The sequence below is a fragment of the Haemaphysalis longicornis genome, unplaced genomic scaffold, assembly GCF_048455015.1.
Source record: "Haemaphysalis longicornis isolate Haplotype H1 unplaced genomic scaffold, Haemaphysalis longicornis Haplotype H1 scaffold_3, whole genome shotgun sequence".
Lineage (NCBI taxonomy): Eukaryota > Metazoa > Arthropoda > Arachnida > Ixodida > Ixodidae > Haemaphysalis > Haemaphysalis longicornis.
Window position 1 is genome coordinate 158,949,183 of NW_027526335.1, and position 26,487 is coordinate 158,975,669.

Consider the following 26,487-nt stretch of genomic DNA (forward strand, 5'->3'; position numbering starts at 1 on the left):
ACGCTTCCTAAAGAAAACCGTTCGTGCAGTCCGATAAACACAGAAGTTTGATAAGTACTTCGTCATGTACGCCGCTTTGTTTCTAATGTTTCTCTGCATACCATGGCTTGTTGACAGTCGAAGTAAGTTGATCTTTCTAAAAACTTGCCTCAGATCGTTTTAGTAAAAATTTACAGCGTTTCCTCAAATTAAGGGTATAGCGCATGCCACCAAGAAAAAAAATGTGCATATTCAAGTGCATAGAAGGTGACGGAGGTAATTTAGGGTGGATGGCCATACACACAAGACTCCTTATGTCATATATATATATATATATATATGACTATTTTGGGGGTGCAGCTTTGATGAGAAGTGAAGTGCACACTTCGATCGATTGTTAACCAATTTGGCGTAGCTACAAGATTCTACTTTTTGTAGTTCAGTTCTGGTTGTTCATACGTATATTTTCCAGCGTATATTTTCCGGAAAAGAAAGAAAAAACTTTTTTCTTTCTTTTCCGGTCTTAACGTTCAACGAGCGCTGGAATTACGTCATTAAGGCCATGTAGCGGCTGTTGTAGCTTTTCTTTCAGTTGCAGCAATGAAGGCTTTTCGATAGCAACTTTAAAACTAAAGTCACAAAAACAAGCCAGAAACGAAACGCGTATCTGGTGCGACGAGCAAATTACGCAGTGCCGCTCCGTGCAGGGTGATAACTACAGCGCTCGCAGTGCTTCCAGACGCGAAGGAAAGAGCGAAAGCGTTTATCGAAAGTGTTGCAGGGCCCTTTAAGCCTTTTCTGAGTTGAGGACTCCCTTTACTGCATTCCGTTTTTAACGCACGTTCATTTAACATTCTTTATTGCGGCAGCGATCCATGTAAATATGGTGTACTTTGCTTCCTGCTGGAGAGCAAATAGGGCTGCTAGTAACCGTCAATAAGTGTTTTAAGCAAAGCTTTTTAAAGCAAAGCTTTTAAAACAAAGCTCTCTACCTCTACGAGCCAACGGTTTCGTCTTGTACGCCACAATAAAGTCCCAATCAGCCTAACTAAAACTACTGGAACCGCCAGGAACCAAACCTGGGCCTTAAGAGAAGGTAGCGAGAGCCCATCGTCTTAGCGACTAAGTTACGCCCATACGTGGAGACGGGGAGACAGACGCTGGTTTTGATTCAGCGGCAGGTGAGGGAGAGGGAGCTGTCTGCCCAGAGGGAGCTGTCTGTCGCGAATCCCAGGTAACGGCTGGTAGAATCTCTGGTTTTACTCTTTGTAGAGGCACGTGTGTGAATTCAGGTGACGTCGCATGGGCGATTGTTGGGGGTGTCGTTTGCGGCTTTTCTTCCCAACCAAGTTCACAGCGCGAATTGGAGCTAATTTTTGTTTGGAACATGTAAGGTTTATTTTGTTTGTCCATCACTTCATATAATTTAGCGATGTTAGGACCAGGCTTGCTGGTCGTCGAGACTGCGACTCCTTACTCCGCCATAAAATAATACGCAGTGAAGAAATACATTTTTTCCGGCGGGAGCAGGGAATGGGACCTCAAATCTTTAAATATATTTTGCGCTGTTCGCCCATAATTACGAAGCCTTCTTTAATTACCAGCGCTTGGGCTCTGCGATAGGATTACCGTTCAAAATAAAACAAATTCAATTTCAAAGGTGGGCTTCTCACGAGGTGCACGTTTACGTGTGTTCGGTACTTTTTCTTGTTTTTTTTGCGTACACTTTTTGCTAACGCCACCCGACCAAGGTGGAGCTCACACAGCTCTGCTGGTAAAACAGGAACAGGCGTGTCTGCGCCATATTGGTAAAATCTGCAGTGTGTGGGGGTTCAGATGGATGGAATATGAAAAAATGAATCCAGATAATAATGCTCAGACACATAGCATTCGGCTTAGCCGGTATGGCATTATTATATCTCTTCTTCTTTGGCGCTCTTTGCCCATAGTCGGCCTTGCGCCAATAAAGCCCAACCATCATCATCATCAGCATTATTATATCTCGCTTTCAGTATCCCAGCCCTGAACCCTGAACGGCAGGGTTGTCCGACCATCCGCCAACTGCCCCGAAGGCTCCGCTCCCGGGATCGCAATCGCGCACCGGCGCGAGACCAGACACTCGCGTTCGGTCTCCCGAAACTTTTCGCTGTCCGAATAAGCTGAGCGCCCCAAGCCGGTATCGGGCGGTGGCTCCTGAACCCGCGCGGCAGCCGCACCGCGTGCGACGCACTCGCGCCCTAGCGCCTCGGAAACGGCCTCCTCGTCGGTGCTCGGCCGACAACACGGCGTCGCCTCACACAGATTTTGTACCGCCGCTCCCCGCCGCGGCAACTGCTGGGCGCTTTCGCGCTTTTTCATTAGCTTGAGCTCCCTAATGTTTTGTCTAATGTTATCCCTAATGTTTTCTAAATCCTTAATGTTTTCCCAAACAGCCCTGAGCTCCGCTTCTATCTTTCTACTGAGCAATCTTTGCTAGCCATGATTAGCTGTACAAAATGAATCTGTACAACCTGTACAATAAATCTGTACAATAAAGCTGTACAAACAAAATAACATTTTAAGCTAATGCATGCCCTAACCTAACGGCAGCGATCGCGCACGGGTGAAGGCAAAAGGGACTCACCCCATGACGCGCTGCGACCGATGCCGTCTTCTTTCCGGTAGACTCCATTCGCTGCTGCTTCTCACCGCACGATCCCAGCTGATGATCGATGATGATGATTGCTATTGTTTTCCCGTTTGTAGCGGGGTGATGACATGTCATCTTACCAAAAACACTAATATAGCTATGTTTATACTCTTGGTTTAATACTAGCGCTGCTTACGCCAGGCACAGAAAGCTTAGTAGGCCCAAAATTCTTTTTTGTTCTGTAACAGGTGGTAACTGTCCTAGGCAATATTCCCCTCTCTTGCTTTTCGTCCACCAGCATTCTAATCTTCTTTTCGTCCCCTCGACAGCCTTGAAGTTAACTTCCTCTGTGCTACCCTTAAATCCTAGGTTTTCTGGAAGCCCAATATTCCCTTCATGTAGATTTGGATGGATACCCTCGCATTCTAACACTATGTGCCGCATAGTTTCTGTTTCTTTTCCGAAGACCACGCATACCCCATTATTTTGTAATACTTCCCTAGAAAACTCTTAGTTTGCAGGCAACCTGATCTAGCCTAAGAAAGCAAAGCACTGCCCTGGGAATTATCGTAGAAATTTTCCTTTCTGATGTTCAATTTCTCAGCCCTGATATCTCTAACGACGTTTTAGCTTCCATTTTTTCTCTCCATTTATTCGTTTCAATCTGCCTTGTCTCTTTTTTGATTACCTTGGCTCTTTTGGATTCTCCACCGTTCTTTCCGTATTTCATCGTTAGCCTTCGAGTCTTCCGTAACAACTGCGTGTCCACGCTTTTCAAGTATAGGTACCTAAAAACCTTAGCTGCCCACCTTTATTGAATTATTGCTCTCAACCTCATCTCAAAACATATTTTACTCTGTGCTTCTCGAACTCCAAACGACGCCCAGCGCATATCTACCTGTACTGATTCGTTAGTTGTTTTTCCATGCACGCCTAAGGGGAAACATCCTACCGTTCTCTGGTTTACTTCAAGGCCTGATAAAACGCCTGACTGTAAGCACAGCACAGCATTCGCAAATGTGAGACCCGGAACCATTATTTCTTTCCACATTCCTCTCATTACTTCATATTTGGTATAGTACCCCTACAGTGCCCTATGCTTCATTATAGCTGCGTTTCGCTTTCCCTAACCCTTAAGTTGCTCCTCGTTAGTCCTTAAGTAGTTATCCCCTTCGTTTATACACACTCCCATGTATATATATATTCCTTCCCTCTGGGTAATTCGCCTTGCTGAATCGACACTGTGTCAGTGGTAGCGTCATTGAAAACCCTTATTCCTGATTTTTCTGCACTAAAATTTAATCCGAGGTCGGTGGCTCCCCGGCCGCTAATATTTATTAGCCGTTGCATATCGGTCTGGTTATCCGCTAAAAGAACACTGTCGTCTGCGTATGAAATTCTCGGAATACGCTGTTTACCACTTCGTCTTGCAGCATACGGGTTAGGTTAAACCCTACTTGACTTTCTTCCAGTTTCTTTTCTAACCCTGGCATGTAAAGCACGAACACTATTGAGCTGAAAGGGCATCTCTGTTTCAGTCCCCGATGGATGTTGACCTGCTGGGTGCATTTCGGTCCTTCCCATGTAAGGTGCACTGTATTGTCTTTATAGATTACTATAAGGAGCTGTATTAACTCGTCATCTAATCCCGGGAGTTTCAGCATTTTTCACAGTAGTTCTCTGTTCGCTCTGTTCGGTAGCGTCCAGTCAGTGTCCTAAGTCACACTTGTGATGCGCTGCTTCCCCAGTAGTCGCTCTGACGCCGGCCTTGTGCCGACACCTCCGTTGCTCCTGCTCGTCCCCTGAGAACTCGCCGTCCCGCTGTCTGCTTGGGCTTCTGGTATACTGTCTTCCCCCCGCTGCGGATGCGCATCTTACTTGTTTTTGAGTAGTCGCCCTCCTTGTCGTCGTGACTCGCAGATCCTTGCCGTTTGTGCCAGGAAGTGATAGTTTCGATGGGATTCTTCCTGTTTTGATGCCTCGCCGATGTTGTGGCGACAGACAGCAGCCTTGTTGATGATGTGCGTCGGTGCCTGATGGTGCGGCTCTGCTGACACGACGGCGATAGTTGGTCAGGGTTTTTATAACTGCATATTTAAACAGAAGGCATATACAGAATATTTACAGACTGAAGATAGAGTTAACGAAGTCAGAAATAAAGTGGGTGTCTTGGCCAGCTAAAACTTTGTGCACGCGGCACGCCCGCCGGCGGCGGACTCTGGCCTAAGACTACCGAGGTGGTGAGATCCTCCCTAGCCGAACGTGGCTATCCCGTCAATACGCCCACCGTGCAGAGCACTTGAAACCCTGAGGATCCGACCACGAGACCTCGCGTCTCGTGATTTTAATGGGTCACTTATTCTCCACCCCCGATATACAGGCTAATAAGCATCCCCTGGCGATCTGATTTGTTGGATTACCACATCCAGGCTTAACCTGCGGTGGGGCAAAACCTGCGGTGGGGCAACGCCCCCGTAACCCTGAAACGATGGTCCCTCTCTCTCTCTCTCTCTCTCCAAAAAAGATCAAAAGCAAACAAAGCAAATACAACAAACACTCAGGAACCCAACGAAACATGCGCAAGTGCCAGGGACAAGCTTCTACGAGCGCGGCCTGCGTTGCCTGTTCCCACGCTTCTCGTCCATGGCCGGACAGCCACTCTACGTCAGCTGGAACCCGTAACAGTCTATGTTAACGAAAGGCGGCACGCATCCAAGTCTGTCCGCTGTTGACAGGCGATGCCCCTTTAATTGAACCCCGCGCCAGAATCAACGCATACAGAACACAGGATGTGGCGGCCGCCGCAGGCGTCGCATCTTACGCACCCACCCGGGGCGCGTATTCCCAAACAATATCCCGTAGGGACCCAGGCCAACCACACCCCCTTCAAATGGTGACGTCACAGCGTGACGTCACTTTCTGTTCGTGCGCGACTTTATCCAACGTGGATTTTTTTTTCTCTCTCGTGTTGGGCGGCGGCCGCTGGTTTCGCCCCGTGCGCGAGGCTGGGGCTGCGGAGCTGGGGAGCTGACGCAAAGGCCCAACCACATGCGGCGTACTTTCGGAGTTTTCTCGCGTGGCGACGCGAGCTGACGCGCGAGCAACGCCGATGTCTACTCTCGCCAGATATCGGCGTCGACGCAGCGCGAGAGAGCAGCGGAAAGCTGGCAGCAGCGGTCGGGTTTCACGTCCTTTTCGTGCTTTGGGGTCATTCCTTTCAGCTGAAGAGAAACAATTTCTTTTAAAGACAATAGTCTTTCTTGGGCTACTTAAACCCTTAAATTTTGGTCTGTCTGTCTGTAACTCGATTCAGCCACCCGGCCAAAGTAAAATGCTTACTGCGCAAGTCTTATATACTCACAGCCAAATGTAAACGTCTAAGCCTGGTTTATATGTTCAACTTGTCAATTTCGTTGAACAAGAACAAGACATTGCGCAAATATCAGACAGGAAATTAGTACAGAAGGGATATTTACAGTGTTCCTTTATTAAAAAATTCCTGGATGTTCGGCTTTTCGATAGCGAATGATATTCTACATATACTGCAGAACAACGCGTACTGCCTGCTGTTGCCTGCGCCACCTCCTGGCGGCATATGAGAAATCACGCGGCAACAACAAAGAAAGCGAGTACGGCCACGCGGTTCTATAAACCTTGTAGTCGGCCGCATCGATTCACGCGCGTCTCCGACGTACTGCAGCCCTGGCATCGAGGAACCCGGCCTGTAGCAGTGTAACGCGGTAAATTCAAATCGCCTTGAGCAAACCTTTAGTGTGTTTACCTTGGGATGAGTGCGACGGAACAGGAACAGCATGAGAGGTGAGCGGGAAGGCGAAGGGGACCATTTCTTTGGCAAATGTCTACAAAGACTATCGTCTTTTGGCGACATTTGCAACGAAAGGAGCGGATACGCGGCCAATTTTTTAACTTGCGGTTATCGGCTGCCTTGAGACAAATTGCAAGCTATTTCTGTTCGAAAGCGCTCATTCATTTGTGGCTTGTTTGGATTTCATCGGGGAGATCGGGTATTTGCGATAGCTTTTTTGAGTTAAATATGGGAGCTCTGGCTACGTCGCTTGTAGTATTAGCATGATGGTGCTTGGGCTTGGCTGCAAGGTTGGTGCGTGACGACCAAGCCTTATCAACGATAGAATGCTAGCGGCGCATGCCATTCCATTCGTAGCTACCGCGGCTGGCGTGGGGAAGACCGAGGTTTTGCGATAGCTTTTCATGACTCAAATAAGAGGGCTGTGGTTACATCGCTTTTAGTAATAGCATAAAAGCCCTCGGATCCAAGATGGGTGCGTAAGAAACAAGCGTTACCACGGCTCAAATCTCTCAAACATGACCAAAGCAAATCACTCGACAATATTCGTTGGTAGCCTATGTTAGGGTACGAAATTCTTGGCACTCGCATCTTCCCCTGGCGTAGTTGAGCGGTTGCACGCTTGCATGCTGGCGTTTTGTTTTGAAAGTTCATGGTTCGAATCTTGGCAAAACCTCGTTTTTTTTGCAGTGAGGGTTTTACCGGCTTTCCTTTTTTAAGGCAAACAAAGGGGGCAGGGTGCCTTGCCGTTTAACCCACAAAAGACGTTCGACGGTAGCCTCAGTATCAAGGCATCCCAAAATTTGCTTTGCTCACACTTTGAATTCATGAAGCTGCAGTCGGTACATAACATCAAGGTTAAATCAAGTAGCAGGTAAAGTTGTGCTAAGTGCGTCTTCGTTCATAATCTTATTTTGTTCAGATTTGACGGTAATGACACAATTATAAAAACGGATCAACACGCACGCTGATGTTAACAGCAGATGAGCGACGGACGTACGCGTGTGCTTTCGACCGATTGAGAGCAAGCGTTCTGCGCTTCGGTACGGAATCCAAAAGACCACTCAAGATCGAAAAAACATTTTCGTCTTCACTGTAATTATCGGGAGTGTTCGCTTTCAGGAACGTAAACAATGACTACATGTACGTAAAAAAGCGTCCGCCTGCGCGCGCACTTAGAGCACCGTGCCTAGCGCTAGCTTAACTAGGAACAGGATGGAAGACAAGCGTCTGCAGGCTCGCAAGAGAGTGCGGAGAGTGAGAAGCGAGAACAGGTATGCAAAGGTATACTTTGTGCTTGAAGCTTCCCAGCGCGTACGTCATGCTCGCGCACGGAGCGAAACCATCGACCGCCGCGAAGCAGCGCGACCACAAAAGACCAAAACAAATTTTTGTCTTTACTTTAATGAGATTGCTTTCCTGAACGTATAGGTACGAGAAGTTTAAAGTCCTAACTACATGGACGCGTAATCACGCGTCGCGCGAGCGTCGCCGTCGTTCGGCGGCAAAGCGCAGACACGGGCACCTTCAATCGCGATTGAAGTGAATCGCGATCGAGTTTTCGAACGCACTCGACGCACTGATGCTGCTATTGGCGGTGAGATCTTTGAGTGGCGCCTCCTGGCTCTGACGTCGGCTTAGGGATTCGCGCCGCTGTCGTCTGCTACACTCCGCTTGTGAGGGGCAACAGTGCCTGGGCTAGAAATCACCCGCTTCGTTGCTGTAGTGCGTTAAAAAGCGTATTTCTAGCGACACAGTTATTTTGCCAGCTTCTGACGCATCTGAATAATTTGAAGCTGTATCCCCCACAAGTTTGCAACACACGAAGAGATAGAGAACAACTTTCTTCAGAGTATCGGTCAGAAGATCGTGTGTAACTCGTCCTTTCTTGCTTATTCGCGAGGATCAGCGATCAGAGCTTCTCGATAAGTATTCAAAATGCGTAGGCTTCCCTGCAGTATTTTTGAGATGCTCCTATGAAGACTCAACAGTCTGATACTACGTACCAAGCAGCGGCCTCTACACGCTCATCGCACAGCAGGAAATAAAGCGGCTTTCTTCTGTTTAGTATCGGATTAATGTTTCTTGCTTTTTTTTTTCTGCCCAACGCAATAATTTTTCTGCGCCGTCATCAACTTCTTATTACGAGGTTTCGGGATGTTTGGGAGCCTCACAAAGGTCGTGTGGATATTTCGTTCATTTTGTATGGCATACATTCCCTTCTTCACAAATTGGCTTTCATTACGGCTGCGTGCCGTAATGAAAGGTGCATATCCGCAGCGTGCTTTGTTTATTCACATGCAAATACAATGAGAAGGTTTGTGCTACGCCACCGCGATCGCGCCCTAAACAACGTGGTCCACAGTACTCGAAGGCGGCTTTTGTGCTCCGAATTTATATCGTAATTATATCGTTATCATAACGAACTGACTCTCAACTCTAACAATGATGACATGATTACGGTGTTGAAGGCATGATATACTCGCTAACTAACGTAATAAATAGTATACCTGCATATATTACAAGACTCGAATCCGAAGAATTCCAAGTAGCTCTTTATTGCTTTTCAACCCTTCCAGGCGCGAAGAACAAATCCTATTCTACTCGGGATGATTACTTTTACTCTCTTGTCCTGGACTGAGGACCCGGCCCACTAACCAGATCGATTTAATTGTTAAACAAAGTTTTCCCCTCCTCCGCTTACTCCTCCTCCTCCTCTTGAGTGCAGTTTTCTTGTAACGCATATCCGAATATCGAGAAGATATGGCTGTGCAAAATGTTCCGAAATATCCCTCCAGGTCTTAAACATATATGTGTTACTATAAATTTAACGAAGACGTGACTCGTTTTGCTCAATAAACCTCCATAATGGTTAGATGCCTGGTATAGAATCAGCACGCGCGTATATACACACTGGGTTATTTGGAACTCAACCCACAGTTTTTGCAGTCTATAGTGCATGTCGGCAAACTTTCATGCCTTGACAACGTAAAGTGATGTGACAAAACGCGTTCGAGCGTTCGGCAAGGTTGGGAATCGTGATGCCTTCTGCCAAAGCCGACAGCCCTGAAGGCCTAGAATTTGTTTGGGTCTTCCATTTTCGCTGTTGTCGGTTATTAGCAGCTGACTGTTCCTTTTGTTCGAATGCTTACATGAGAAGCTGACGCCTAGCTCCGGCTCTTCGCGCTCCGCACAGGACCGGCTTCGCAAGAAATGGGGTGGCGCCGGCAATGTTTCTCCCGTAGCGGTATCCAAAACTATACTTTGACACCATGAACTAGTGTATGCGATTTTAAGCCTAGCTATTATTATGATAAGAAGTTACCCACACGCCAATTCTGGTGCGGACAAGCATCAGACGTTGACCGAGCGCAGAGAAACAGCCGGGAGAGCGATCCTGAGTGAAGCAGACGACAAATGCGAGAATCCCTAAGCTGACGTCACGGAGGCGCGCTTCGCAGCGCCGCCTGTGTTCGCTCTCACCGCCAATACGGCACGTTTCAATCGCGATCGAGAAATGGCACCGGTTGCATTCGTGTACGCCAGATGGCGCTAACAATGTACTTGCGGCCGGCGTCTGGTAACTACGCGCGGCCGTAGGTATACGTAACTATGTAAATGTTACCGCACGCTCGTTTGGGTCGAGTTATTTGACACAATTTGTGGCGTTAGTTGAAGTTGTCACCTCCTGTGCCATTACTTAGCGGGGACGAGAGTATCGCCGCTTTCGTTCGATCGCGCTTGGAAGCGTCGATCGCGCTTGAGAAACCAGGATTGAGTTCCAGCGGGATCGAGCTCGATCGCGATTGAAACTGCCGTGTCACAGAGGCATGAGACCGGCGATGTCACGCTATAGTGTACTAGTATAGTCACGCGCTAGCCGCCGCGTCGTTGCGCTGCTGGACACGTTTGTATTGAACATGCCATTACTTGAAGTCATTTATGAGCAGGTATTCTCGATTGTTGAACTGCACTTAACAAGACCTTAGCCTTATAAAAAATATTTGCGGGCAAATGTTGACATCCTGCGAAATGTATTTCAAGTCATTAACGTCAAATCTGAACAAAATAAGATAGGATAATGAATGAAGACGCACTTAGCACAACTTTTCTTGCTACTTGATTTAGCCTTGATGTTATGTACCGACTGCAGCTTCATGAATTCAAAGTGTGAGCAAAGCAAATTTCGGGCTGCCTTGATACTGAGGTTACCGTCGAACGTCACTTGTAGGTTAAACGGCAAGGCACTCTGGCCCCCTTTGTTTGCCTTGCAAAAAAAAAGGAAAGCCGGTGAAACCCTAACTGCAAAAAAAAAAAAAAAACGAGGTTTTGCCAAGATTCGAACCATGGACTTTCAAAACAAAACGCCAGCACACAAGCGTGCAACCGCTCGACCACGCCAGGGGAAGACGCGAGTGCCAAGAATTTCGTACCCTAACAGAGGCTGCCAACGAATATTGCCGAGTGATTTGCTTTGGCCATGTTTGAGAGATTTGAGCCGTGGTAACGCTTGTTTCTTACGCACCCATCTTGAATCCGAGGGCAGTTATGCTATTACTACAAGCGATGTAACCACAGCCCCCTTATTTGAGTCAAGAAAAGCTATCGTAAACCCTCGGTCTTTCCTACGCAAGCCACGGTAGCAACGAATGGAATGGCATGCGCCGCTAACATTCTGACGTTGGTAAGGCTTGGTCCTCACGCACCAATCTTGCAGCCAAGCCCCATCAAGCTAATACTACCAGCGACATAGCCAGTGCTCCCTTATTTAACTCAAAAAAGCTATCGCAAATACCCGATCTCCCCGATGAAAACCAAACAAGCCACAAATGAATGAGCGCTTTCGAACAGAAATAGCTTGCAATTTGTCTCAAGGCAGCCGATAACCGCAAGTTAAAAAGAAATTGATTCTCATTTGCTGAAAGGAATGACCCCAAAGCACGAGAAGGACGTGAAACCCGACCGCTGCTGCCCGCTTTCCGCTGCTTTCTCGCGCTGCGTCGACGCCGATACCTGGCGAGCGTAGACATTGGTGTTGCTCGCGCGTCAGCTCGCGTCGCCACGCGAGAAAACGCCGAAAGTACGCTGCATGTGGTTGCGCCTTTAACTTCCACTAAATGTGCATCAGCTCCCCAGCGCCGCAGCCCCAGCCTCGCGCATGGAGCGAAACCATCGGCCGCCGCCCAAAACGAGAGAGAAAAAAAATCCACGTCGCATGAAGTCCCGCAGGAAGAGAAAGTGACGTCACGCTGTGGCGTCGCCGTTTAAAGGGGTGTGGTCGGCCTGGGCCCCTACGGGATATGCTTTGGGAATGCGCCCCCGGGGCTGCTACACGAACACCTTCGCACGCCCCACTGCGCGTGTTGACGGGTCAACAAGGGAGAACTATCGCCATAAACCGGCCACTGTCCAACTACAGCTGACAGCTCCAAGCTCTGCTGTCTCCGCTAGCGCGACGTACTGAATGGATTTAGAACCGCCCATTCCGCTAAACACCCACGCAGGTGGCCCCGGAGGCGATGGCCACCGCGTCCCCGAAGAGGTAAGGGAGCCGGCGGACTAACGTTTTCCCACAGTCGCAACCGCCTTGAGAAGGTGACTGCAATGAAGTGAATAATTCCCTGTTCCCGAGACCATACCCACCGTGCGCCCGACAAGTTTAGCGTCGGTAGCGCATGGATACCTTACAAGGGGGTGCACATCTTTGTTGGTGATTTTGCTCAGTCGCCCGTAGTCAACGCAGAACCTTAATGTCCCGTCTTGGTTCTTCACGAGAACGACCGAACAGCCCATGGGCTTTTCGATGGCTTTATAATGCCTTCACTGAGCATGCCTTCGACTTGTGTCCGGATGGCTTCCCGCTCGTGTGAAGAGACGCGGTGCGGTGGCTGTCGGTTAGTTCGGGATCCATCTTCGATTATTATTCGCTGCTTCGCTAGAGATGTCTGAGGTAATTTTGAGTTCGACTAAAAACACTCGCTGTAGCGTTGCCGCAAAGCCAACAATTTGTTTAATTTTTCTTGTGGTAGCGCCGGGTTTACGTTGAAGGAACGCGGAAGCTTGAAGGCATCTTCGGGTGCGCGTGGAAAGTCAGCGACGGCGATCACGTCACTGGATTCATGCGTTTTCTTGAGGAGCGCAATTACAGCGTCCTCGTTTAAATGCTCGTAGTCCTCGGTAAAATCAGTGACCAAGACGTGACGTTTACTTTGCCTAAAGTGCTCAATGCCTCTGGCGATGGAGGCACCCCGGTCGAGAGCAAACTTTGGTCACTCTCTACGATAGCGACGACGACAGGGACAGCATCTTCATAGTAGGCGATGATCATCACGTTTTTGCGGGGTGGCAGGGCGACATGATCGGGGTTCAGTTGCGTCATCCAGTGTTCGGGGTTCGGGGTTCAGTCCCCCCCCCCGAACCCCGAACCCAGTGTTCGGGGTTCAGTTCCGCCATCATGGAGAGGCCGGAGGAAAAAGTTATTGACTTGGTCTGCAGATCAAATATTGCGCCGTTGTCCGTCAAAAAGTCCATTCTGAGAATTACGTCCCGGGAGCAGGCAGGCAAAATGACGAACGCAGTAGGGAACGCGGCGGTACGCAGGGTACACAAACACACACGCACACACACACACGCACGCACACACACGCACACAAACACACTCACACACACACACCCACATCCACACCCACACACACACACACACACACACACACACACACACTCACACACACGCACGCACACTCGCACACACACACACTCACACACACACACACACGCACGCATACGCACACGCACACACACACACACACACACACACACAATACAGGGTCTTTTGAGCTGCAAAAACAAAAGCACCGCGAAAATGTGTTCATGGGATAATGCATTACCACTGTTCATTTTCAGAGCAATTTCACCCACCCCATTTTTGTGGCCTGAAACGTCGCGCTGGACCTTGCCGAGGATATTTTCCCATGTGGGGCTTTGATGCTGCAAGTGGAATATGCGTACAATTTATATACGGTGGATGCAAAGGAAACCGTAATCGATTCCCTACCTGTTCTGACTGCCTAAGAACATGCACAGGTAAGTAATACGTTTATGAATGGAATAAAGCGAGACAAAAACATTCGCAGATGATCACCCAATGAGCCGCTACCTACTGAGACAGCTGTGGACGTAATTCTAAGCAATTAGAACTGGGTAGGCTGTGCTGTAGGGGCATTAAAACAATGATAAAAAATGAAGAAAGCACGCAGTAACGCGTGGGACTTGAAGGTAGCGAAGCTTTACGCAACCTTCATGACCATCAAGACAATTGACATCCACGATTGCAGCCGATTTGCTTATTCTTCGCTGCCGCAATGACGTTTACTCCATTATTGTTGCTATAAGTGTAATCTTTCTTCATTTTTTTGAAGTGATATTCATTGCAGATCACCCTGGAGGGGTGCACGCTATGACATCTCTTCCTCGTTCCGAGCAAGCGTTTCCACGATTACGGTGAACCCTGGAGTTTATGTTTGCTAATCTTGGCCAATCTCTTTAAATTGGTATGCTTGGCTTGAAATACGTGTGCTGGTGACCCTGGGCGTTCTCCGCGAAGCACGCACACACGAGTGCTCTTTCTTGTTGTTGTTGTGTATGTATTTATTAATCATAATTACACTCCGCGCCTTGACCTTTGTCATCGCTCGAGTGGGAGATAGGGTAAGGGAGTTGGAGGAAGGGGGGGGGGGCAGTGAGTATCCCGACTAAATGTGGCCCTGCACGGTGGCTTCACGAACATATACCAGAAGAGAGTCGAGGACCATCTTCCTGTGTTATGTAGGCCCCTCGGGATGGGTCCACTCCCGCAGCGTTTGTGGCCTGACTTGGGGAAAGGCGCGGTTTCTCTGGTCCTTCAAGGCAGGGCAGCTCCATAGCGGATGGTCAGAGTCAGCGACGTGGCTGTCAGGTGATCCGCACTGTTTGCAGGTACCGTTGCCGGGGTGTAGACGTAAGCGTGCCATGATGTGTGGCGTTAGGGCAGTGTTCGTCTGAATACGTCGGAGTGTGACGGTTGCCCACCGGTTATAACCGGATGGGATAGGGTCATCTTCTTCAGGTAGACGAAGTCGAAACGCTGCACGTCGCTGAGCACGTGCTTTGGTAATAGCTTCCTCGTAGTCATACTCTTGGTCATTCCCTTCCTGTTCCAACTCGTCGGCCGGCAACCCGAGAGATGGAGGTGACGACGCTTGGAGAGCGGCGAAGACGTTCGTCGGTCGCGACGGAGGTTTCTGGCAATTATTAGGGTTGGAAAGCATCTCCTGTGCTGCCTTGTGGGCCTCCTCGTTGCCCGGTATCCCGTTATGGCCAGGGACCGAGCGAATCCTAATTGTGTGGCCCATTTGTCGAATGTCTCTTGGGACTGCACTAATTCTTGCAACCGTCCGACTGCGCGTATTATTTTTTGCGCATTCTCTCACGGCTTCCTTGGAGGCCGTACAGATCAGAAAAGTGGTTGGTGCCTCACTGGGGCTTGTGGTAGCAATTCTGTGCGCTTCTTCCGTCGCTAATAGTAAGGCCCTCAGTTCCGCTTCCTTCACACATGGGGTACCACGGAGAGCCTTGGCTTCATTATGTTGGTCATGTCGCAGCATCACGCTATGGCGACCTGATCATCTTGAAGAGCTGCGTCAGTGTAAATCTTGCGCACTCCTTCATCCTCATCTGTACTCTGGAGCTCTTTGAGGTGTGTCATTGCTGCTCGTTGGCGGCGTGTCGGATGTGCTGTGCTTGTGGTTTTGGGCATGGGCCGGTGATCCATGGAAACCGCCTGAACCATGGAAACAAATAGCCATCGTTGAGCGCTCTTTCTCGGTTTTAAAGTCGATAGTCTTTCTTGGGCTATTTGAAAGGAAAAATTTTGGTCTTTCTGTCTGTATGTCTGTCTGTCTGTTTGTCAATCGATTCAGCAAGCCGGCCGAAGGAACACAGATACTGCGCAATAGTCATATATACTCACAATCAAATCGAAACATCTAAGTCCGGTGTTAATGTTCATACTTGTCAACACTGTTGAACAAGAAGACGACATTATGCAAATATAAAACAGAAAATCAATACATGAGTGATATTTGCAGTGTTCCTTTGTCAAGAAAATTACGGATGCCTGGTTTTTGCTATAGAAATAAAATACTACATGAACTGTCAAAAATCTCGCCTGCTGTTTCCCGCGCTACCTGCCGGAATTAAAAAAATCAAATGGCAACAGCAACGAAAGGTTCCACTAGATAGGTTTCGCGTTCCGCTTGGAACACTCATGGAGTAAAGCAACGTGGTTCAATCGACGTTGTAGTCGCGTGCCTCGATTCACGCGCGTCTCCGCCGTACGTCCACGCTGGCATCGAGGCACCCGACTTGGAGCAGTGCAACGCGGTAAATTTAAAATGACTTGAACAAAGCTGTAGCATGTTATCTTGCAAAAAACGAGAAGGGAGAGCAACAGCATGAGATGTGAGCGGGAAAGCGAAGGGATGCATTTACTTGCCAGAGGCGGAAGTCGACTATCGTTTGGCGTCGACATTTCAAACGAAAGGGAGGACTTGCCACCAGGTGGCCGACCTGTGCGGACTCGGGTTCGCTACGCTCCTGCTTCGGAAGCTCTATGAACCTACCGCAGCGTGCCAGCCGCCCAGATCCTGCCCCACGACCTTCTTCTAGACGTCCGCTTTCACGTCATACCATTCAAGGTGCGCCCCGATCACCCACACCCAAGATTCGACCCGATTCTTGTGGGACCACGTTTTCGCCGGACGCTAAGCCTAACGCTACCTGGAAAGACCCCGGCTCGCTAGCAGCGGCGGCGTCTGCCGGGCCAGCTGCGCTCGCCTAACACCGCATCGCCCCGCGTGGCCTGGCGCGCTCGCTCGCCTCCCCGACAAGCGCAGCCATGGCGTCCGCTATGGAATGCGTCGTAGAAGGCCAGGCCATCGACCCCGCCGTCCTCGTCGAGCCGGTCTGGGTACGCATCCGCCGAAAACAGCTCGTGCACCAAGACCACCCCACCCCCAACTCCCCCACCACGCAAAGCCCCAACGTCACTAGCGGCGGTGCGCCGCCGCCACGTCGCTGCAAACGCCAGCCCGCCCCAAAGCCCCCGCAACCAGCTGAGCCCCTTCCTGCAGACGACATCAAGATCATACTCCGCCCTCAAGGAGGCCTGGCGCTCCACACCATCTCTGCACCATACCTCGCTGACCTAATCCACGAACAGGCGCAGGTACCCCGTACGCCGGAAGACCAATTCCGAATACACCACCGTTACAAATTCATCATACTCAGCACCCCTTCGGAGGAAAGAGCCCATAAATACCTTGCCCTCTCCTCCCTACGCTATCAAGACTCAACGTATCCCCTGGCCAACCATATACCTCCCCCCGCCAACACCACCGTCGGCGTGCTCTTTGACCTACCGCCCTCTGAAAGCCGGACACCATCCTTCGCAGTCTTGTGGACTACAACCCGGCTATGAAATTTTTCTCGACGTCAAACGCCTGCACAACACTCACCTTGTTCAAATACGTTTCAACGGCGCCCTCGTTCCTTACTGGGTACGCTACAGAGCCGCTCTCCTCCGCTGCTACCCCTTCAAACGCAAGTCTGAAGCATGTTTCAACTGCTGGACCCCCGGACACAGGAGAGACGTTTGCCCAAACCTGCCACCTACCCAACGCTGCACTACTTGCGGCACCACCAACCCAGTCGAACAGCACCCCTGCAAACGGTCATGCATTCTCTGCGGAGAAGGCCACAGCACAGGAACAACAGGCTGCGCCAAAAGGTTCCAGCCGCGACACACCCAGAAACCACCCCCAGACCGGAATTCTCAGTCGGACCGAGCCAGAAACTCCCCAACTGAATCCGGCACGGCACCCCTTACCCCTCCCCACTCATGGAAGACCTACAGCGAAGTCAACACGTCAGGAGCAGGACCCAACAGCGGCTGCGCTTCAACTCTGGTGAGCTCCCGGGGTCTGCTCCCTCCCTAAACCATCCCTCACGCGAACACAACTACCACACCCACCGTCCCCTCACAATATGAAGCATATCGGTGCTTCCTATATCGGTGCTTCCAACTCTATCTAAAATATTCGAAGGCGTAATCCATGAGCGACTCACTTCTTTTTTTGACAAGCACCAAATAATAGCAACCAACCAATACGGCTTCCAAAAGCATAGGTCAACTGAGCAAGCTCTTGCATATATCAAGGAAAAGATAATCGTAAATATGGAAAACAGAAAATACACACTCGGTCTTTTCTTAGATATTCAAAAGGCATTTGATTCAATACATTTTGATTTGCTGTTAAAAAAAGTATCTAGCTGTGGAATTCGTGGGATCGCATTACAAATTCTGGAAAACTACTTGCATGATCGATATCAAATAGTTGGCATCAATGACATATTATCTGCCGAAATGAAATTGAAACAAGGTGTCCCACAAGGATCCTTACTTGGCCCGTTATTATTTCTTGTGTACATAAATGATATTGTTAAAATACCAGGTTCTTCTGATATTATTATGTATGCAGATGACACGAATATTTTTTTCTCATCAAACAGTTTAACATTCCTGGAATCTATTGTAAAGGAATATCTGGTGCATCTTTCAAACTGGTTACAACAAAACAAGCTGCGAATAAATGCCACAAAGACAGTCTATATAATTTTCTGCCCAATCAATAAGCCCTTAAACGAAGATATCAATCTCAAATACGGAGGTCATCTTATTGCACGGGTACATGAGCAAAAGTTCCTTGGTGTTTGGTTCCAAGAACAGTTAAACTGGTCAGTACACGTAAATAATTTAGTTGCGGCTCTGGCACGAACAGTTGGATGCCTTTATAAAATATCACACTTAGTACCGCTATGGCTAAAAAGAAACATGTATTATTCTCTATTCTATTCAAAACTAACCTACGGAATCTTGGTGTGGGGAACAACCTCACGAAATAATTACAATAAGCTTGTGGTCCTGCAAAAAAAGATATTACGGTGTTTCGAAAATTTTCAAGGGAAATTCCAAGACCTGCCAATTTCACCTTTGTTTTCAAAACACTCAATACTTAGAGCTTACCAGCTGTATTACTTTAGACTCCTGCAGATGGTACACAAAAACAAGTTATATGTAGATGGTGACGCAGAAAACCGTCATTACTGTGTACGGCGTCCAATAAGACGTACACCTAAAACTAGGACTAATTACGGCAAACAATCGGCCACTTATCAAGTACCACATGTTTTGAACATCCTAGCGGATAATTTAAATTTTAGCACCAGTGCAACCGTATTTAAGACTGAAACCAAGGTGATGTTTATAGAAAAGAAAGTGAGATATGACAATCACTAGGCTTGTCTCACTCTAAAGAATTTAAACTGTACTGTGTGAAGACGTGAGTTTTTCATAGACATGAGGAACAATCAGTAAGGAAACATTTCGTGTTGTATTGTATCTGCTGGCAACAGGTATTGAATAAAAAAGTTCTATGTATATTGTATAACTTGTGATTCTCATTATAGGAAATGTACGATTTTTTGTATTTTTCTTGATTTTCTTATTTTTTTTCTCTGTATTGCTGGATCTTATTGCTAAGCACGCATATTTGATTTGAACATGTCCTCTACTGTGAACTCCTCTATTGTGGACTCCAGAGGGTCAGGAGCCCTCGTCAGGCACTCAGTGCCTTTAGCTCCTGCCCCTTCAGCAGGGATTGTAACAACGTCTGCTGAAAAATAAAGTCTTCTTCTTCTTCTTCTTCTTCTTCTTCATCAAGTAAATCCAATCACTTCGAGCACAGGTCACCCGCCTTCGACAAGAAAACGCACTACTCCACCAGGAGCAACACAGCCAATCCCAACCCCCTCCACTCCCCCACCACCAGCCCAACCTCGACCCAACCACGGTCCCCCCCCAAACGCCACCTGTCAAACGCAAAGCCCCTTCGCCAGAAGAGGGTTACGACAAGTCAGACAAAATCCTCCCCCCCATCTAGTACAAGCTCTTGAGACACAACGACAAGAGTACCTAAACCTCCACCAAACCATCTTAGCCAACCAGGCAGCAATGCAAGAATCAATTACTGCCCTCCATACGGAACTCCTTACATGCATGAAGGAACTACCACCTTCCAAATTCGCCCCATCACTCTCTGACTCCACCCACACCGCCTCTCTCCCTGACGAAGATGACTTGGAAGAAGATATATCAAGCCTGCCACATTTGGCAATGGAATTGCAGGTGCTTCGCCCACAAAAGAGCAGTCCTACATACCTTCTTATCCACCCTGCGCACGCCTCCGGTAGTAATCGCGCTCCAAGAAACAGGCCCTTCTACTAAAGTCAAACTCTCTGGGTTTCAATCATTTCCATCACCCGATTTCCCATCTATCGCCACTCTGGTTCACCGCAACCTCCGCACAGCTATTATCACCCTTCCCACCTCTCCTATTCCACATGCGCTAATCGCCGTTTATCCACCCAAACCCCCACAGACCATTCTGTACATCCTCAATATTTATAGCGCCCCCAAAGAACACTCACACAACTTGCATCACCTCTTCAAAACAGCCCTCCACGTCGCCAACAAAAAACCCCTCCTCTTGCTAGGCGACCTTAATGCACCGCACACCGCCTGGCGATATGGCCACACCACCCGCAAAGGGCGCCTACTTTGGGAAGCAATCCAATCCCTCCGTCCCGTCCTCGAAACCGACCCCTCACACCCCCACCCGCATCGGCAACAGCGCCCAACGAGACACCATCGCAGATATATCACTCACCAGCCACCTCCCACACACCACCTGGCTACCCACCCCCAACAACCTCGGAAGCGACCACTACATCATCCAAACGACACTTCAGCTTTCTCATCGGCTATCATCTCCGATCACCCCTCACCACGTCACGGACTGGGACGCTTTTCGCGCCGAATGTCCCGAACTGCCACCTCCAGAAACCTTTTCTGAGTCGGAGTTAAACGGCTGGCTCGCAAAAATAATCCGCGTCAAGACTTCTCATGACACCGCCGTCGACCCTGAAATACCCCCTGCCCTTGCCGACACCCGCATGACGCACCTCTTGGAAGCATATCGTAGCATCGAGCGTAGGTGGCGCACCCGCAAACACAGACGTGTCCTGCGCCGCAAGCTTGCGCACCTCCAAACACAAATTCAAGAACACGCAGCAGCACTCACCCGAGCTCACTGGTACCAAATATGCGACGATATGCGCGGTGGACTCTCCATGAAGCGCACGTGGGTGCTACTACGACATTTACTCGACCCCACCACTACCAAAGAATACACATCACCCCGTATTCATTCCCTTATCCACACGTACCCTGGTACCGCAGCCCAGCTGCTCTCCGAACTCCGGTCCCAATACTTCCCCCTCCGTACCACCTGTACTCCTACGGGTACATACGCGGGCTTACCGAACACCACCCTCGACGCTGACATTACCATCGCAGAGATCGAACATGCCATCACAGAACTTCGGCGCCAAACAGCCCCTGGAGCAGATAACATAACTAATAACCATCCTGAACCTGTTCAACCACCACTGGCGATCTGGCACCCTCCCTACTTCCTGGCGCCATGCCGACATCTCCCTGATATCGAAGCCCAATAAACCCGTCAAAATCGAACACCTCTGACCGATATCCCTCACCTCATGTCTAGAAAAACTTCTTGAACACATTATCACAAGCCGCCTCACAACCTAGTTAGAAGATCATGACCTTCTCCCACGCAACCTCACTGGCTTCCGCCCCGGCCTCTCCACTCAGGACACCAACCTTCAATTGCACAATGACCTACTTCTTTCCCCATCCAAGAGTGACAGTGCAGCCATCCTAGCCCTCGACGTGCACAAAGCATTCGATAACGTCTCTCACGCAGCCATCCTAAGGTCCTAAGTTCCTAAATATAATGGAAAGAAATGCTACCCAAACAGCCAAATTAATTCGCAGAATCACAAATCATCATCAAGGCGTGCAATAAAACGAAAAGGTCCGCATTCTACAGGCGTTCGTTTTAAGTCGACTCCTGTACTCTCTCCCTTACCTTCGCTTGACTAGGCAAGATATTTAATGGGTCGATGTACTTATTAGGCGAACGCATAAACGTGCACTTGGCCTCATCCCCGGCACATCCACTGCCCGCCTCGAAGGATTAGGCCTCCAAAATAGAGTCAGCGAACTTATCGAGGCCCACTTAACGATCCAGTACGAAAGACTATCACGATCATCCGCAGGGAGACACATACTCCAAGAGTTAGCTATTGGACACCGCACAAACTACACACACCTCTATCCTATACAACCACACATCCACGCAAGGCTAATAATAAAACCACTACCACGCAACATGCACCCCGAACATCACATAGCCAGGAGAAAAAAACGGGCTGAAGCGCTCCACAAAATACACAGCAATAACCCAAGTACCATCTATGTGGACGCAGCAGAATACAGGCACCATGATGCATACGCAGTCGCTATAACGGACCTCTCTAAAAGACTTCTAAACTCGGCAACTATACGAACCACCCGCCCAGAAACGGCGGAAGAGGCGGCCATAGCCTTAGCCTTAATACGGAATCTCACCCCGAAGACAATCATTTCTGATTCAAAGACTGCAATTCAAAATTTCGCCACTGGCAGATTATCGCGAGTGGCACTCAGAATTATGGGAAAATGTGCACCCATATCCCCAGGCCAGACAATTCACTTGACCTGGGCACCCGCATATTCCGGCCTCGAGGGAAACGAGACAGCCCACGAACACGCCCGAGGGCTCACGATCCGGGCAGAGCCTAATCTCTATCCCTATCACGGGACGCGGTCTGCGAGGGATCGCCTGGTCACATTTAATGATATCACCACACACTACCGCCTCTCCCGCCGGATCTACCCACCGGCGGACCAGCAATTAAATAACCGCAAAGCTCACATTTGGCGTTTGCTACAAACGCTTTCCCCAACCCAGCCCGTCTTACCCACGTACACCCAAGTCTCTACCCCACTGCAGCCTGCCACCTGTGCGGTGAACACGCCACCCTATCTCATATAATATGGGCATGCCCCCAGGATCCGTTCCCACTAATCACCACTGAGGAGCACTGGGAGGCCGCGCTCCGCAGCTCCGATCCGGACCTTCAGGTCCGGCTAATCGACAGGGCTGAGGAGGTCGCTGGTGAGTGGATGCCACCGGCTACAAGCGCGACCTGAATGGCATTAACCGAAATAAAGTTTTTCTGTCTGTCTGTTACTACTATGTCGCCTCCTTTCTCAGTAACCGAACAGCAACCCTTCGCCTAGGGCCCCTTACCTCAGACCCCTTCCCCCTACCACCAGTCGGCACCCCTCAGGGTTCGGTTATATCCCCCCTTCTCTTTAACCTTGCTATGATCCCCGTGGCCACCGCCCTACACACCATCCCCAACCTGCACACTTCTGTATACGCCGATGACATCACGCTCTGGATGACCAGTGGCAGTGACGTTCACATCGAAGAGACGCTGCAGCTAGGAACAGAAACTGTGAGTACAGTCGCCCGCACAATCGGTCTATCATGTTCACCGCGCAAATCAGAACTTATCATTCTACATCCCACCCATTCACGCACACCCACTGCGCCCCCCCTCACCGTCTGGATTGACAACACACGAGTGCCTATCGTCCCCTCCATACGTATACTTGGTATGACTATACAAGCTAACCGCGGTAATACGCTCACCTTTCAACGACTCCGCTCACACACACTTCAGACTATAGGACTCCTCAGGCGTATTGCATCTCGGCACCATGGCCTCACGGAGCCCGAGCGACTTCGGCTGCTCCATGCTTTCGTAATTAGCAGGTTCACGTACCACCTCCCATACTGCAGGCTCACCGTAAGAGACAAAGCCAAATCGGACTGCCTTCTCCGCAAAGTCTATAGGGCTGCTCTTTTGCTTCCACCAAATGCCCCCACCGACCGCCTCCTTCAGCTTGGCGTACATCACCATGTCTGAACTCATCGAAGCCCACCGCACGGCCCAAATCCACCGACTGGCCCGCACCCACACTGGGCGTTCCATACTCCCTCGACTTTCCATCTGAACCCCTATCCTCCCCCCATCCTCCGACCCCATTCCCCGAGAATTTCGCCAAATCGTAAGAATTAAGCCACTACCTCGCAACTGCCACGCCACATTACATGCGACCAGACGTGCTGCACGCGCAGCGAACCTGCAACGCCCGCACCCCCCTCACCTCATACCATCTACGTAGACGCTGCTAGCTATCCCTCCTGAGCTGCATTCTCTATATTAGTGCTCTCCGAGGATAGCAAACCTCAGGATTCCCTCACTATCCTCACGAGTTCAGCCACAGCGGCGGAGGAGGCGGCCATATCCCTCGCCCTAGTCCAAGACCCCTGTCCAGACACCATCCTTTCAGATTCACAATCCGCAATCAGAGATTTCCAAGCTGGCGGGATATCGAAAATTTCCCTCCAAATTCTACCCCGAAAACCACGTCGCCACCCCGTGGTCTTGTTGTGGGTCCCCGCCAATACGGGAATAGGTGCCAACGAGGCGGCCAACCGAGAAGCTCGAGCTATGACTACCCGAGCAGGCCCTTCGTTGGAGACCAACCACGGCCTTCCCAGCTCCCGGGACATCCTCATTTCGTACCGGGAAATCACAAAACATTACCGCCTCCTCCGCCGCCACTATCTCCCCCCGCACCCCGGCCTCACACAGGAGGAGGCCAGAACCTGGCGCCTCCTCCAAACGCACTCCTTCCGCTGCAGAGCCTCCCTCTCACACTCACACCCTTCCCTGTTCCCCTCCCCACTCTGCCCACTCTGCGGCGCCCGGGACTCTCAACTACAGTCTCTCTGTGACTGCCTGCGCTCCCCTTTTCCCCCCTTTCCCCACACCCACCCACTGGGAGCAGGCCCTGCGGAGCTCGACCCTGGAGACCCAGACCACGCTCGTCTTCAGGGCCCAACAGGTCGCGGAGACCCTCTGGGCCCCCGCCACCTCCTCCCCCTGACCCAGCCGTTAAATAAAGTGGTTCTCTCTCTCTCTCTCTCTCTCTCTCTCTCTCTCTCTCTCTCAAACGAAAGGAGCAGATACGCAGCCAATTTTTTAAACTGCCTTGCGGTGTGAAGTGCGTTGTTGCCTGCTTCATAGCTGATTCGACGTCCTCATAGAAGCTGTGTACGGTTTCGTCATCATAGCTTTTTGTTGGCGCATAGGCCTGTACTATCTTTCACCTGTATCGCTCGTTTTACTTGTTCACAACAGCCCCTGCTGTCTCGCTAATTCTGAAAACGCCTGCATGCTTTCTGATATTTCTCTGTGGATCAAAAATCTGACACCTTGTTCTTCTCTTCGGGTACACTGTACCACAGAATACGCCCGCTAGTCAGCTCCATTAAGCGTTCTCCTGCCCTTTTAAACCAATATAATATCCCACTTGATATCCCAGAGCTGCTCTAGTATTACAGCTAATCTTCCCTTACTCGACAACGTACGTGCTTTGAACGTGGCCAGGGTCAAGTTACAATGGCGGCCTGTTCGAACCCAGAGAGTTTTACCACCTTCGGCTGCATCGCTGTTCGCTACACTGGCAAGGTCGAACCATGCTAGGAAGGTTCTTAGGTACATGAACAGAACTCCGTCACCAGAGAAGGATCTGGCCACCCTGGTGTAGTAGTTGGTCGCCACGTACCATGACTAGCCAACTGAACTGTCGGCCCTCAGTCCCCAGCAGCTGTAGATCACATGTGCACGGCGGCGGTAAGAAAGGGATGCAGCGACATTGTAAATACATACTTCTATGTAAGGCACTATTGCTTCGGTATTTAGAGTATTGTTCGCTCACAGTAGTGTATTGAAAAATTCACGAGTGTTGTGATAGTATAAAAACTGTGATTTTTTCGTTATGCTTTTTTGTGAATAGTTTGTGCACAATGTGCGTTCGACCCGCATGACTACAAGTGAATTAGTTATACCACCGTTTTTAATTTTTCTGTTACATGTAACTGCAAGTGTGCATGTTGTGCTAGTGTTTCTTGTATATTTTTACCCGCAGGATATTCCCATTGGGAGCAGAAGGGGCCCTATTTAGGCCTCAAGCCTCTAGCTTCTTCTCAGATTTCTGTAAACGAATTAACAAAGAAAGAAAGAAACAAGGAAAGAGGAAAGAAATAAAGAAGGGCAACTTTTCTTATAAAGGGCCTATTTGTATAAAATATTTTGAACACATAATATTCTAAATTTTCACATGACTCATGCCGTGCTTTCTTGGTTTATTAAGAGGAAATCTTGTTGGTGCATTCAAGTATGTTTTTTGTCGATTCTTGTATTACTTTGTTACTCAATCTACAATTAAGAAGCCAAGTTTAGGCAGAACACAGGCTACGGGAGCACAAACTTTCAAATAGAATTATAGAGATCACAGAGAAATAAAAGGTAATAAAACGGTCATGAAGATGGGTGCCTTTGCAAGTGCTAAGAGGCCGAAATAAGGAGCTATTGTAATGGACAAGCAATGCTGGCATTTACATTGTGGCTGTCTGGCTCTCTTCTCGTTTTCTAGGGCGCCCGAAAACAAAAGGCCGCTGCAAGCATTTGCATCACAGGCCCCCTCCAATCACTCCGCACGGCCAAAGGGACTAATGAATTGACAGTTTTGACTCACATCCGCAAGCGTGTTTTCCCAGGTTTCTTTTTGTGAAGCTTCGAGCAAGTTAAATAATAAAATAACATGGCGATGCCGTCAAATTCTTGTGGATGAAATGTTTTCGTAAATTTTGCTCTTACAGTATCGCAATAGTGAAGATAGTGCCGTCTATGCTGCAGCGACGAAAGCAGCGTGAGCAAGTAAGTGTAACACAACCATTGAGTAAAAGGCATAAGAGCCCACTGGTACCACTTGAGCAAAGCGGCTAGAAAACAGCAAAATAAGAGAAAGAATGCGAAAGGGGAAAAAGTAGAAGGATGGTGAAAATGATTT

The 26,487-nt window shown here is 49.3% G+C and overlaps 1 long non-coding RNA gene across 1 annotated transcript; it reads left to right on the top strand.

Annotated features, from left to right (window-relative positions):
* LOC144173486 (uncharacterized) lies at positions 1-26,255 on the top strand. The gene is made up of 3 exons (XR_013323291.1): positions 1-122; positions 13,338-13,517; positions 26,071-26,255. It is a non-coding gene; the product is annotated as an uncharacterized LOC144173486 (long non-coding RNA).
* Positions 26,256-26,487: the final 232 nt, after the last annotated feature.